Genomic DNA, 15,111 nt, shown 5'->3' on the forward strand with positions numbered 1-15,111 from the left:
ACTTAGCAAGGAGGTCACTGGTGGTGGTGACTTCAGAGAGGGCCACTTGGGTGGAGTGGCGGGGGTCGGAGCCGGACGGCACGGGGCCAGGGAGAGAACGGGAGGAGAGGAAGCGGGGGGGGGGGGGGGGGATAAAGAACGCAGCTCAACAGATTTGGAAAGGAATAGCAATTCTGGCGTTTATTAAGCCCTTACCGTGTGCCAGGCACCGGACTGTGCGCCGAATGGTAGAAGGGAGACGGGGCGATGACTGGAGGGTACTGAGGGTTGAGGACGGGGTGGGTGTTTTTTTGTTGTTGTTGTTTAAAAGAGAGGGGATACAGGCATGGGCAGGTTTGAAACAGTAATAATGTTGGTATCGGTTAAGCGCTTTGGACGCGCCGAGCACCGTTCTGAGCGCTGGGGGAGATACAGGGTGATCAGGTTGTCCCACGTGAGGCTCACACTCTCAATCCCCATTTTCCAGATGAGGTGACTGAGGCCCCCGAGAAGTGAAGTGACTGGCCCAAGGTCACACAGCTAAGTGGCGGAGCCGGGATTCGAACCCACGACCGCGTAACGGTTGGTAGCCACGTCCCCTGCCCAAGACGAGCTTGGAGCCCAGAGGGTGGAGCTGAGATTCAAACCCAGGCCCGCTGGCTTCCAGGCCCGTGCTCTCTCCACCAGGCCACACTGCCTCTCACTGTGAAGAGTTTGCGGGAGCCCGTCGTTGGGTAGGGATCGTCTCTGTATGCTGAACTGTACTTTCCAAGTGCTCAGTACAGTGCTCTGCACACGGTGAGCGCTCAGTGAATACTTGGTGATAAAGTGCTGAGAAGACGAGGCAAGTCGAACAGAGGCAGAGGAGCGTGGGGCGAAACCTCGGGCAGACCAAACCCGACAGCTTCAGTGATCGTGCCCGAAGGAGAAGCAGCGTGGTCTAGTGGAAAGAACACAGGCCTGGGAGCCAGAGGGTGAGGGTTCGAATCCCAGCTCTGTCGCACGCCTGCCGCGTGACCTTGGACAAGTCGCTTCACCTCTCTGTGCCTCAGTTACCTCATCTGGGAAACGGGGATTAAGACGGCGAGCCCCAGGTGGGACGGGGACTGTGTCCAACGTGATTACCTTGTATCTACGCCAGTGCTTCTGACGGCGCTGGGCACTTAATAAACAGCACAGTTATCATCACCGTTAGTAGCAGCGTGGCCTACCAGAGAGCGTGGGCGCCGGCGACCAGAGGGACCTCGGTTTCGATTCCGGCTTCGCCGGTTGCTCGCTGTATGACGAGGCGCGGCTTCTCTGGGCCTCGGTTTCCTCAACTGTGAGATGAGGCTACCTGTTCTCCCTCCCGGTTACGACTGTGAGCCCCGCGCAGGCCGGGGATTGTGTCCGACCTAGTTAAACCGTACCTACCCCAGCGTTTAGCACGTGGTGAGTGCTTAACTGACTCTCTTCCCCTCTTCAAAGCCCTACCGAGAGCTCACCTCCTCCAGGAGGCCTTCCCAGACTGAGGCCCTCCCTTCCCTCTGCACTGTGCTCATTTGCGTGTATTATTTATTACCCTATTTCTTTTGTTAATGAGGTCTATATCTCCTTGATTCTGTTTATCAAGTGGCTCAGTGGAAAGAGCACGGGCTTTGGAGACAGGGGGTCATGAGTTCGGATCCCCGCTCTGCCACTTGACAGCTGTGTGACTGTGGGCAAGTCACGGGACTTCTCTGTGCCTCAGTTACCTCGTCTGTAAAATGGGGATTAAGACCGGGAGCCCCACGTGGGACAGACTGATTCCCGTGTCTACCCCAGCGCTTAGAACGGCGCTCTGCACACAGTAAGCGCTTAACAAATACCAACATTATTTATCATTATTATTATTATTCATCTTGTTTTCGTCCGGTTCTGTTTGGCTCTGCTGTCCGTCTCCCCCGTTTAGATGTGAGCCCGTCTTTGGGCGGGGATCGTCTCTCTCTGTTGCCGACCTGTACGTTCCAAGCGCTTAGTACAGTGCTCTGCACGTAAGCGCTCAATAAATCCCATCGGATGAATGAATGAATGAACAGATACCATCAAGAAAGGAAGTTATCTCCGAAACCGGCGGCAAGGTCATTGCGGGCGAAAGACAGGGGAGATGGGGTACGGGGAGCTCGAGGGAGTTAGTTCGAAACAGCTGGTGCGGGCAGTGAGCCCGAGCGTCAGTAAGGGCGGAGAAGTCACGTCGCTGGGCGAAGGAGAGGACGGAGCACGTGAGGACGCGTCCGAGACAGACGAGGCCGGCCTGACGCCCGGTTTTCCGCCGGCGGCGCTCCGCGGCTCCAGCACCGGAGCCCAGAAAGCGGTCTTATGAGACCGCCGTGAGTGTGACCGAAGATAAACTAACGCAGATCAGCAGACTGAATCCTTTCCAAATCGGTCCCCGGACGGGGGACGCTGTCCCCTCCTGGTTCTTCTCCTCTCTCTCCTTTTTGCAGACTCCTCCCCTGCCTCCCACCCCGCCCCCCCCGCCAACTGTGGAAGTCCCCCAAGGCTCAGTCTGGAGAACTGGACAACTCCCTTGGAGAACTCATGAAATAAGACTGTGAGCCCCTTGTCGGATAGGGACTGTGTCCAACCTGATCCCAGCTCCGCCACTTGTCAGCTGTTGTGACTGTGGGCAAGTCACTTAACCTCTCTGTGCCTCACCTACCTCATCTGTAAAATGGGGATGAAGACCGTGAGTCTCACGTGGGACGACCTGATTCCCCTGTATCTACCTCAGCGCTTAGAACGGTGCTCTGCACGCCGTAAGCGCCTAACAAATACCGGCATGATTGTTATTTTCTATCTGCTCCAGCACTTGGCGCACAGTAAGTGTCTAACAAGTACCAGAGTAATCATTAGTAGTAGGGTTTGCTCCCACGGCTTCAACTCCCATCTCTCCTCAGCCCCAACCTCTCCTCATCTTCAGCCCCGCATCCTTCCTGCCCTCGGGACGTCTCTCCCGGAACATCCCGCCCCCATCTCACGCGGAACGTATCGAAATCCGAACTCCTCCTCTTCCCGTGGAAACCGTGTCGTGCCCCCCCCCCCCCCGGGCTTTCCCGCCATCCCCCCATAAAGCCCATACGTTGTCCTCGACTCTTCTCTCTTTCGGCCCGCGTATTCGGCCCGTCCCCGGATCGTGTTGGTTGTGCCTTGACGACATCTCGGGGACTGCCCGATCCTCTCCATCCAAACTGCTTTCATGCCGATCCAAGCACCGACATTCATTCGGTCTTTCGGTGGTATTTATTGAGCGCTTACTATGGGCAGAGCGCTGGACTAAGCGCTTGGAATGGACAAGTCGGCGACAGATGGAGACGGTCCCTGCCCCTTGACCGGCTCACGGTCTAATCCCGGGGGAGACGGACGGACAAAAACGATAGCAGTAAATAGAATCAAGGTGATGTACATCTCATTGACAAAATAAATAGGGTAATAAAAATATATACAAATGAGCACAGTGCTGAGGGGAAGGGAAGGGGGAGGAGCAGAGGGAAAGGGGGGAAAGCGGGCTTAGCTGAGGGGAGGTGAGGGGGGGGGGGGGCAGAGAGGGAGCAGAGGGAACCATATCCCGCTTTGTTTGCGGCTTCAGCCTCCTCGCCGCCGTCCCTGCGTCCCGCCGCTCCCCCGTCTACCCGTACTTCACTCTGCTGTGGGATCATTTCCCTAACAGAACCGTTCGGACCGTATGTCCCCACTCCTGAGATGTCGCCAGTGGTTCATTCGTCCGATAGTATTTATTGAGCGCTTACCACGTGCGGAGCACTGTACTCCGCCCTTGGAATGGACAGTGCGACAACAGATAATAATAATAATAATAACGTTGGTATTCGTTAAGCGCTTACTATGTGCCGAGCACCGTTCTAAGCGCTGGCGTAGACACAGGGGAATCGGGTCGTCCCACGTGGGGGCTCACAGTCTTAATCCCCATTTTACAGATGAGGTCAGTGAGGCACAGGGAAGTGAAGCGACGAGTCACACAGCTGACAAGTGGCGAGCTGGGATTCGAACCCGTGATCTCTGACTCCAAAGCCCGGGCTCTCTCCACTGAGCCACGCTGCTTCTCAGAGACAAGTCTCCGCCCAGTGACGGCCTCACGGTGTAATCGGGGGAGACAGACGGACAGAAACAAGACCACTTAATCACGATAAATAGAATCAAGGGGATGGACATCTCGTTAACAAAATAAATAGGGTCATAAAAATATATACAAATGAGCACAGTGCTGAGGGAGGGGGGAGGAAGAGAGGGAAAGGGGGCTTAGCTGAGGGCAGGGGAAGGGGGACGGAGCAGAGGGCGGAGGTTGCCCGTCGTCCTCCGCATCAGACAGAAACTCCTCATCATCAACTTGATGATGATGATGGTATTTGTTAAGCGGTTTAATTTTTGTATTTTTCAAACTTTCCGTGCAGCAGTACCTTCTGGAGGTGCATCTGCTAGTGGGGAGCGTTCTGAAGACAGTGCTCGGCATATAGTCGGGGCTTAACAAATGCAATCGTCATCATCGTTATTAGAGTTTATTATTATTATTATTATTAAGAGGTGTGGAGAGAGCAGTGCATGCTGGGGCGTTTTGGTCACGTGACCCCAGAAGCAGTAACGATCAGCGTAGCCCTGGTGGGCGGTGAAAGCCGTTCAACGGCCGTGCGGAGGCCGCTGCTCCCCGCCGAAGTCAGCCGTGTCATCCTGCTCACGGGTAAGTCTTAGGAGGATTCCGGGGCTAATTGATCCGAACTCTGAATTTCTCTAAAGACAGGCCTGAACGAAGCAGCGTATTTCTGATCGCGTCCAGTTAGCTCCTCCACGGTCCCCTCCCTCTCTCCCCACAGAACTCAAAATGATGATAATAATAATAATAATGCTGGTATTTAAGCGCTTACTATGCGCAAAGCAGATCACTTCACTTCTCTGTGCCTCAGTTACCTCATCTGTCAAATGGGGATTAAGATTGTGAGCCTCATGAGGGACAACCTGATTACCCCGTATCTATCCCAGCGTTTAGAACAGGGCTCTGCACAGAGTAAGCGCTTAACAGATACCAACATTATTATTATTCTAAGCGCTGGGGGGGGGGATACAAGGTGAGCAGGTCATCCCACGTGGGGCTCACCGTCTTCACCCCCATATTACAGATGAGGGCACTGAGGCCCAGAGAAGCGACTTGCCCTAAGTCACACAGCTGACGAGCGGCGGAGCGGGGATTAGAACCCGTGGCCCCTAACTCCCAAGCCCGGGCTCTTTCCGCTGAGCCACGCTGCTTCGAAATGCTACGGGTGATCCGGGAGATGTAGCTCACTCTTAGAAGCGTGCCTCAGTAACCAGTCCTTGAGTGGAGAGGTGGATTGGAAGCCAATCTTGAGTAGAACATCCAGCCAACTGTTCCAGAAACAATAATAGCAATGTTGGTATTGGTTAAGCGCTTTCTAGGTGCCAAGCGCTGTTCTGAGCGCTGGGGTAAAACCCAGGTGATCGGGTTGTCTCATGTAGGGCTCACAGACTTCATCCCCATTTTCCAGATGAGGTCACTGAGGCACCGAGAAGCGAAGTGACTTGCCCACAGTCACACAGCTGACAAGTGGCAGAGCCGAGATTCGAACCCATGACCGCCGCCTCCCAAGCCCGGCCTCTTTCCACTGAGCCACGCTGCTCCGAGGAGGGGCGGGAAGAGCAGAGGGAGTGGGAGGTGAGGAAAAACGGGGCTCAGTCTGGGAAGGCGTCTGGACTGAGGAGGTAAGGATCCGCCTCCCAGAATTACGGAGAAAGTTGACAGGTCTCCATGTTTAATCTGAAGCCAGATAAACACCCCGGCTCCCAAAGGATGGAGTGGCCTCCTCCACTCCATTCTTCTCCTTCCTCATCTAGCATTTTCTGGCCAGTGTGCTTATCTCCGTCCCGGATTCCGTCACGGGGGCGTAACTCGCGTATTGCCCGTAATGATTTTCGGTTGTGACCAGGGTATCTCTGCCACAAGCCGATCCGTTACTTTCTTGGAGGTTTTTTGAATGGTGATCACTATACTTACGCTACCACCATCTAGTACCGCGCTCCGCCGTGCAGCTATAGGTAGCACTAGGTCGATTGCGCAAAGCGGTTGGCAGTCGTAATTTCATGTGTGCCTGATTTTATGTATGTAGAATTTGGTGTTACCTGTCTTCGTTCTTAATACGTTTTTGAGAGCAGGGATTGTGTCTCACGGTTTTGTTCTCACATATACGGTGTTGTGCGTGGTAGGCACTAAATGAAACCTCAATTCAGGAGCATTACATTTTTTTCTTAAAACCGTTACGCTTTCGGCCTAAATTGTTCCTCTTTATTTGGGCACCTTAATGGCTTTACTGAACAAAAAATGAGCCGGTTGTGTCGCACAGTGCAGTAGAAGGTGAGAAGAGCTACAGGGGGGAAAAACGGTGGAGAAATGGGATCCTTTAAAATAGAGATTTTTCTGCTGGGGATCCCCTGGGGGCCCTCGAATCAATCAGTCGGTGGTATTTTTCGAGGCCGGATGACGTGCGGAGCGTTCGTTCATTCGGTCCGTATTTGTTGAGCGCTTACTCTGCGTGGAGTACGAAAGTACGCCGCAACAATAAACGGCGACGTTCCCCGCCCATAGCAAGCTTACGGTCTTGTGTACCTCTGTACATATCTAATTTTATATATCCCTTTGATCTTCCCCCTTCCCAGCCCCCATGCCGTTAGGTACATGTATGTCACTTTATAATAATAATAATAATAATGTGGGTATCTGTTAAGCGCTTACCATGTGCAGAGCACCGTTCTAAGCGCTGGGGGAGATACAGGGGAATCGGGGTGTCCCACGTGAGGCTCACAGTTAATCCCCATTTGACAGATGAGGTGACCGAGACCCAGAGAAGTGACGTGACTTGCCCGCAGTCACCCAGCCGACGAGCGGCAGAGCCGGGATTCGAACCCATGACCTCTGACTCCCAGGCCCGGGCTCTTTCCACTGAGCCGCGCTGTTTTATTTGTATCGATGTCTGTCTCGCCCACCCCAGACTGTGAGCTCACCGTGGGCGGGGAATGCACTGTTTGATCGTTGAATTGTACTTTCCCAAGCGCTTAGCAAGGTGCTCTCCGACACGGAAAGTGCTCAATAAATACCACAATGAACGAATCCCCTGGTTTTTTTATGATAGTTGTTAATAAAAATAATGTGAAATAAATAAAATTACAGGTACGAACCTAGGTGCTGTGGGGTCGGGAGGGGGGAAGAGCAAAGGGAGGAAGTCGGGGCGACGGAAAAGGGAGTGAGAGATGAGGAAAAGTGGGGCGTAGTCTGGGAAGGCCTCTTGGAGGAGATGGGCCTTCAGTAGGCTTTGAAGGCGAGAGTACTTGTCTGTCAGATTTGGGGGGGGGGGGGGGCGGGTCCCAGGCCAGAGGCGGGATTTGGGCGAGGGGTCGACGGCGAGGCACAGTGAGAAGGTTGGCCCTAGGAGAGCGAAGTCTATAATAATAATAATGTTGGTATTTGTTAAATGCTTACTATGTGCAAAGCACTGTTCTAAGCGCTGGGGGAGATACGGAGAAGAGAAGCAGCGTGGCTCAGTGGAAAGAGCCACGGGCTTTGGAGTCAGAGGTGATGGGTTAATAATAATGTTGGTATCTGTGAAGCGCTTACTCTGTGCCCAGCACTGTTCCAAGCGCCGAGGGAGACACGGGGGAATCAGGTTGTCCCACGTAGGGCTCACAGTCTTCATCCCCATTTTACAGATGAGGGAACTGAGGCACCGCGAAGTTAAGTGACTTGCCCGAAGTCACACAGCTGACAGGTGGCCAAGCTGGGATACGAACCCATGACCTCTGACTCCCAAGCCCGTGCTCCTTCCGCTGAGGGTTCGAATCCCCGCTCCGCCGCTTGGCAGCTGTGTGACTGTGGGCAAGTCACTTCACTTTTCTGGGCCTCAGTTCCCTCATCTGTAAAATGGGGATTAACCGTGAGCCTCACGTGGGACAACCCGCTGACCCCGTATCTCCCCCAGCGCTTAGAACAGTGCTCTGCACAGAGTAAGCGCTTAAAAAATACCAACATTATAATTATCATAACGGGGTCATCAGGTTGTCCCACAGGAGGCTCGTAGGCTTCATCCCCATTTTCCAGATGAGGGAACTGAGACCCAGAGAAGTGAAGTGACTTGCCCAGTTGTGAAGTGACAGTCAGTTGGATTCGAACCCAAGCCCGGACTCTTTCCACTGAGCCGCGCTGCTTCTCGGAGTATATGGGCCGGGCTGTAGAGGAGAGAAGCAGGGTGAGGTAGGAGGGGGCAAGGTGACGGAGAGCTTTTAAAGCCAACGGTGAGAAGTTTGGGTTTGATATTCATTTATTCAATAGTATCTACTGAGCGCTCACTATGTGCAGGGCACTGTACTAAGCGCTTGGAACGGACAGATCGGTAGCTCACGGTCTAATCGGGGGCGACGGGCAGACGAGAACAATGGCGATCGATAGAGTCGAGGGGAAGAACATCTCGGAAAAACCGATGGCGACTAAATAGAATCAATAGAATCAATAGAATAGAATCAATAGAATAGATACGGAGGTGGATGAGCAACCGCTGGAGTTTGGGGGTTTTTTTGGGGGGGGGGGGGGCGGTTGGAGGGGGTGCGTGTGTGTGACGTATCCTAAGCAGCGTGGCTCACTGGAAAGAGCACGGGCTTTGGAGTCAGAGGTCATGGGTTCGAACCCCAGCTCTGCCACTTCCCAGCTGTGTGACCTTGGGCGAGTCACTTCACTTCTCGGTGCCTCAGTTCCCTCATCTGTAAAATGGGGATTAAGACCGTGAGCCCCACGTGGGGCACCCTGATTCCCCTGCGTCTACCCCAGCGGTTAGAACGGCGCTCGGCACCTAGTGAGCGCTTAACGAATACCAACGTTAATGTTTTCCTAGAAAGGTGATCCAGGCAGCCAGGGAGTGAAGTGGGGGGGCTGGAGTGGGGAGAGGCTGTCTTAGAGCACTGTTCTAAGCGCTTGGGAGAGGTTTAGCGGACACTTTCCCCGCACCAGAGGGGCCTGGGCCTTCCTGCCGCTGCCTAACTGCTTCGTACTAGGCTCCCCGGTGGGACGGGACCCCCAGATGAAGCAGAAAAGGCCGGGACGTAGCACGTGTGGGGCGGGGGGCGAGGGTCAGGACGTTTCCAGGGAAATCATGAGAAGCGGCGTGACTCAGCGGAAAGAGCCCGGGCTTGGGAGTCAGAGGTCATGGGTTCGAACCCCGGCTCGGCCACCCGTCAGCCGGGTGGCTGTGGGCGAGTCCCTTCACTTCTCTGGGCCTCGGTTCCCTCGTCTGTAAAATGGGGATTAACCGTGAGCCTCACGGGGGACAACCTGATGACCCTGTATCTCCCCCAGCGCTTAGAACGGCGCTCTGCGCGTAGTAAGCGCTTACCAGATGCCAACGTTCTCTGGCCACACTGTGCTTACAGACTAGAGCGGCAAGGGTCATTAGCGCGGCCCCGACCGCCCCGGAACAGTCACCGTGGAGATTTCAAACAAGAATCGCTATGGTTATCAAGCAACTAAAATGCACGTTTAAAAAATGCACCACATAAAACGTGCTAGCGCTTGGTGGGGAGGCGGCGCGTTTTAGCGGCAAGAGCCCGGGCTTGGGAGTCGGAGGACGTGGCCTCTGATTCCAGCTCTGCCACCTGACTGTCGTGTGACCTCGGGCAAGTCACTTCACTTCTCTGTGCCTCGGTTCCCTCACCTGTAAAATGGGGGATGAAGGCCGTGAGCCTCCCGTGGGACAACCTGATGACCCTGTGTCTCCCCCAGCGCTCAGAACGGTGCTCTGCGCACAGTAAGCGCTTAACAGATACCAGTATTATTATTATGAGATCACAGAGTCGGTTTCTTTAACCTTCACTTTCTTTTTTAAAGAGCTAAAAGCTCGAAGGTAAGTTTTAGAGGAACGGTGAACAGTCTTCGGTGGCTCTTGCGCAAGAAACGTAATGCAAGCCATTTAAGAACCACTGGATCAGAAGTGTTCATTTTAGTGAACAGTTGTTAAGCGCTTAACTGTTAAGCACTTAACAGGCTACGGTTGTTCTTACGCGAGAAAGGTAATGCAGGCCATTTAAGAACTATTGGATAAGAGTTGCTCACTAAAATGATGCCTTTATGTTAAGCGCTCAAATGTCATTGAGAAATGCGAAATTATGGTTTAAAGACATCTACACTGAGCAAGATTTCAGGGTGCCCTCAGAGTGACGGGTATAAAAATTAGAGGAGAACAGAATGAAGACTCTGTCCCTCCTTCGACAGGGACTGTCCAGATCTCTTCACTTCATTATTTTTCTCCCTAGGCTAGAAACTCCGTGTAATAATAAAAATAATGATGGTATTTCTTAAGCGCTTACTGTGTGCCAAGCACCGTTCTAAGCGCTGGGGTAGATACAGGGTAATCGGGTTGTCCCACGTGGGGCTCACGCTTTTAATCCCCTTTTTATAGATAAGGTAAATGAGACACAGAAGTGAAATGACTTGCCCAGGGTCACACAGCAGGCAAGTGGCGGAGCCGGGATTAGAACCCGCGTCCCCCGACCCCCCGGCCCATGCTCCGGCCCATGCTCCTTCCACCGAGCCACGCGGCTTCTCTAAGCAGGGAATGTGGCCACCACCTCCCGAACGCTTGGCACAGAGCTCTGCACCCAGTAAGCGGTCAATAAATAGCATTCGTCGATCGATCTGACCCAACCAGATGGATCGGAGTGCAGCGACTGATGATCCGAGGGAGAACAATAATAATAATAATAACGTTGGGATTTGTTAAGCGCTTACTATGTGCAGAGCGCTGTTCTAAGCGCTGGGGTAGGTACAGGGTAATCGGGTTGTCCCACGTGAGGCTCACAGAGAAGACGTGGGAAAGAAAGAATTGACTTGGGACATCTTTATAATAATGTTGGTATTTGTTAAACGCTTACTGGGTACAGGGCGCCGGGTTAGACGCAGGGTAATCGGGTCGTCCCACGTGAGGCTCACGCTCTTAATCCCCGTTTTCCAGATGCGGTAACTGAGGCACAGAGAAGTTAAATGACTTGCCCACAGTCAAGTATGTAGCTGACAGGTGGAGCCGGGATTCGAACCCATGACCTAGATGACGGGGGTGCAAGGATAGATAGAATAAAGCCGGGGCACTGGCATTTTACTTTGAAGAATCGCCCGCCGCACCAGAGGCTGAAGACCGGGGTTCTCTTCCTGCTCTTTGCCCCCGATTAGTAGCGCGAGGCCGGACAGGTGGGTTTCCCGCCCCGGCGGCCCCATCCGTTAATTCCGTGGCGATCATCACGGTAAACACCTAAACCTCACAGCGATATCGTGCCTCCGCGTGGTATCCGATGGTTGGAAAAAGAGCCGGCCCGTCCCCGAGCCAGGTGCTTCATTCAAAAAGCCATAGGTATCTTATCGGAGCTGCGCTAAGCCTACCCGAAGCAGGCGGGCGGGGAAAGGGAAGCGAGATCGAAGCGGAGTCCGGAGCGAAACGAGCGGAGAGGGCCCGCTGGGTTACGAGGCCCAAGTCTACCCGGGAAGCGGGGTGGGAGAGGAGATCCGGGCCCAGCGAAGACTCGTGTGCGGGGAGAAGAGCCGGACCGAAAGGGCTGCAGCCGGCCAGGTGGAGACGGGAGAAAGCAGGGGTTTTCAGTTGGCTGCGCGTTCTTCCTGGGCTTCGGCGAAGGTTGATTTCCAGCCGTTACCAGAACGGTGCTCTGCCCGTGGTGAGCGCTTAACAGATACCAACATTATTATTACCGGTAACGAGGTCACATCTTCCTGCTGCTTAACCTCATTCCCCTGGGTATTTCACCCATCTCTTCCCCTTCTCCCTGGACTGTGGATCGAGCCCCCAAAACTTATTTTTTAAAAAAGCAGTGTCACTTCTTGTTACCGTTTTTCACTGTCGTGCTGTACTTGATTTATAATAATAGCGGTAATTGTTGTAATAATGTTGGTGTCTGTTAGGCGCTTACTATGTGCCGAGCGCCGTTCTAAGCGCTGGGGTGGACACGGGGGAATCGGGATGTCCCACGTGGGGCTCACAGTCTTAATCCCCATTTTGCAGATGAGGGAACTGAGGCGCAGAGAAGTGAAGTGACTCGCCCACAGTCACCCAGCTGGCGAGTGGCAGAGCCGGGCTTCGAACTCATGACCTCTGACTCCAAAGCCCGTGCTCTCTCCACTGAGCCACGCTGCTTCTCTCTGTTGTAGTAAGCACTTAGGTGCCAGGCGCTGTTCTGAGCGCCGTGGTGGATACCTGATCACCTTGTGCTTGGCACACAGTAAGCGCTTAACTGATGCCGCAGTTATCCTCGCCGTCACGAGGAACTCGGGTTGTACGCAACCCCCGTCCCCCGTGGGGCTTGGTCAGAAACCCCCTTTTATAGATGCGGTAACTGAGGCCCAGAGAAGTGAAGTGACTTTGCCCAGTGTCACCCAGCGGACAAGTGAGGCCGGGATTAGAACCCAGGACCTTCTGACTCCCGGGCCGGGGCTCTAACCACTACGCCGCGCTGCTCCTCGTGCAGCCCGATGGCCCTTGAGGGGTGGGGGCACTGGATGACCCACCGGCGACTGATTTTTGAGCATTGGCCGGGAGCGTTTTAACAGACTGGCAAATCTGGGAAGAGAGTTGATCTCCTATTACATCCCCGCTTTTCAACTTGCGTTCCTTCACGGAAGTCACTGGTGGACCAAGCGAAACATTGCCAGTAATAATAATGCTGGTATTTAAGTGCCTACTGTGCGCAGAGCACTGTTCTAAGCAGCGGGGGGATACAAGGTGATCAGGTTGTCCCACGTGGGGCTCACAGTCTTAATCCCCATTTTCCAGATGAGGTCACTGAGGCCCAGAGAAGGTAAGTGACTTGCCGAAAGTCACACAGTTGACAAGGGGAGGATCTGGGATTAGTAATAGTCATGTTGGTGTTTGTTAAGCGCTTACTATGTGCAGAGCACTGTTCTAAGCGCCGGGGTAGATCTAGGGGAATCAGGTTGCCCCACGTGAGGCTCACTCTTAATCCCCATTTTCCAGATGAGGGAACTGAGGCACAGAGAAGTGAAGTGACTTCCCACAGTCACACAGCTGACAAGTGGCAGAGCCGGGATTTGAACCCATGACCTCTGACTCCCAAGCCCGGGCTCTCTCCACTGAGCCACGCTGCTTCTAATGTTGGTGTCTGTTAAGCGCTTACTAGGTGCCAAGCACTGTTCTAAGCCCCAGGGGAGATACCAGGTGATCAGTTTGTCCCACGTGGGGCTCGCGGCCTTAAAATCCCCGTTTTACAGACGAGGTAACTGAGGCCCAGAGAAGTCAAGCGACCTGCCCAAAGTCACACAGCTGACAGGCGGCGGAGCCGGGATTCGAACCCACCACCTCTGACTACCAGGGCCGGGCTCTTTCCACTGAGCCACGCTGGATTCGAGAGATTGTGAACCCCATGTGGTACGGGGATTGGGGCCGAGCTCTTTATCTCGTATCTTTCCCAGTGGTTTGCCTGGAGTGAGCGCTGAATTCATTCAGTAGTATTTATTGAGCGCTTACTACGTGCAGAGCACTGTACTAAGCGCTTGGAATGGACAAGTCGGTAACAGATGGAGACGGTCCCTGCCCTTGGACGGGCTCACGGTCTAATCGGGGGAGGTGGACAGACGAGAACAATAACGATCAATAGAATCAAGAGGGGATGAACATCTCATTAAAGCGAAAGCAAATTAAATAGAATCGAGGCGATGTATATTTCATTAACAAAATAAATAGGGTAATGAAGATAGGTACAGTTGAGCGGACGAGTACAGTGCTGAGGGGAGGGGAAGGGAGAATAAAACCAGAGCGATCATAGAAATCGTGAAACTAGAAACGGGCTTACGGAAATGCAGATTTTGACCGCTATATGTATTTTGACCCGCTGTCGATATCTTCTGTAGCTTTTCCCTTGGCCATCTATTTTGAGATGTAGTCCCCGTTGAAATTTATACTAAACAGATGTCTGCAGCGGTAAAGGAAACTCTTAACGTTGAGCATGTAATAAGTAAAAACTTGTTAGCAGCTTTAATGAGTGTTGAATCACAGCAAAAGGAAACTGCTGGTTATTTCCCACCACAGAAATATATTCATTTTTGAAGCTACCATGTGACAGGGATGCATGCTAATGCCCGGCATTTCAGAGTAACAAATTTCCTGTTTCTGGAGTTTCACCCTTTTAAGTTGGTTTCATGGTGTTGATTAGCATAGATTAATGACTAATTGGGTCTTGTTGGGGGAGAAAAGGAAGGAGAGAAGAGGGGAGGTAAATGAATGCCAGTGTATTGAAATTTACAAGGAGGCGTTTTAACGGGAAAAGTCTGGCAGATAGATTCCAGTTCGTCCCGTTTCGCGCTCCAGCCCGAGAATTAAGCTTGACTTACCCAAATGGTTTTCCTCCGTGGCTTTTGGAAAGGATGGATACTGTGACTATTTACTTTATGGCCTTGTAGATAAAAATCAGAGGATGTCCATTAATTTTCATGACACATAAAATTATACAGATCCTTTCGATCCCTAATTGAAAATTTCTTCTCTTGCTTTAAATAAGAAAGTCCACATGGAGCGAAATGGTTATAGTTTTTCCTCCATTCGAAACTAGTTCCCTGGAAGATATAATAATAATGTGGGTATTTGGTAAGCGCTTACTATATGCAGAGCACTGTTCTAAGCGCTGGGGTAGGTACGGGGTAATCGGATTGTCCCACGTGAGGCTCCCGGTCTTAATAATAATAATAATAACAATGTTGGTATTTGTTAAGCGCTTACTATGTGCAGAGCACTGTTCTAAGCGCTGGGGTAGACACAGGGGAATCAGGTTGTCCCACGAGGGGCTCACAGTCTTAATCCCCATTTTACAGATGAGGGAACCGAGGCCCAGAGAAGCGAAGTGACTTGCCCACAGACACCCAGCTGACAAGTGGCAGAGCCGGGATTCGAACCCGTGATCTCTGACTCCCAAGCCCTTGCTCTTTCCACTGAGCCCCGCTAAAATGTCAGACCCCCCCGAGGGGGCCATCCTCAGAAAGAAAGAAAAATCCCACGAGAAACGGTAAAGATGGAAAACGTTTTGAGCTGGAAAAGAACT

The 15,111-nt window shown here is 52.8% G+C and overlaps 1 protein-coding gene across 4 annotated transcripts in view; it reads left to right on the forward strand.

Moving 5' to 3' along the window:
* ZNF644 (zinc finger protein 644) overlaps positions 1–15,111 on the forward strand; it is a 144,198-nt gene that overhangs the window by 83,415 nt on the left and 45,672 nt on the right. The window contains exon 1 of one of the 4 annotated variants that reach the window (XM_029062093.2): positions 4,641–4,690. The exons of 1 other annotated variant lie outside the window; for it this stretch is intronic. The gene's annotated coding sequence lies outside the window, so the exon portion shown is untranslated. Of the gene's footprint in view, positions 1–4,640; positions 4,691–15,111 lie in introns of those variants that run through there. 2 more of the 4 variants (XM_039911873.1, XM_029062096.2) reach the window with 2 other exon arrangements.

Source organism: Ornithorhynchus anatinus, chromosome 4 (assembly GCF_004115215.2).
Source record: "Ornithorhynchus anatinus isolate Pmale09 chromosome 4, mOrnAna1.pri.v4, whole genome shotgun sequence".
Taxonomy (NCBI): domain Eukaryota; kingdom Metazoa; phylum Chordata; class Mammalia; order Monotremata; family Ornithorhynchidae; genus Ornithorhynchus; species Ornithorhynchus anatinus.